Below are 416 nucleotides of genomic sequence, written 5' to 3'. Positions count from 1 at the left end.
AGTAAGTTTTTTATTTTTTTATTTTTATTTATTTATTTATTTTTATTTATTTATTTATTTATTTATTTCTATTTGTTTTTATTTATTTTTATTTATTTATTTATTTTTATCTTTATTGTTTGTTTTATTTTTATTTATTTATTTATTTTTATTTGTTTTTATTTGTTTCATTTTTATTTATTTGTTTATTTATTTTTATTTGTTTTTGTTTGTTTTGTTTTTATTTATTTTTATCTGTTTTTATTTATTTTCATTTATTTATTTATTAATTTGTTTGTTTATTTATTTTTATTTATTTATATTTATTTATTTATTTTATGTATTTATCTATTTCTTTTGATTTATTTATTTATCTTATTTATCTTTAATCCGTTTTATATATTTTTTTATTGTCTCCTTTTGTCTCCTTTTGTCTT

Source organism: Eimeria mitis, genomic scaffold (genome assembly GCF_000499745.2).
Source record: "Eimeria mitis Houghton genomic scaffold, Emh_scaff8653, whole genome shotgun sequence".
Taxonomy (NCBI): Eukaryota; Apicomplexa; class Conoidasida; order Eucoccidiorida; family Eimeriidae; genus Eimeria; species Eimeria mitis.
This window is presented reverse-complemented; position numbering follows the sequence as displayed.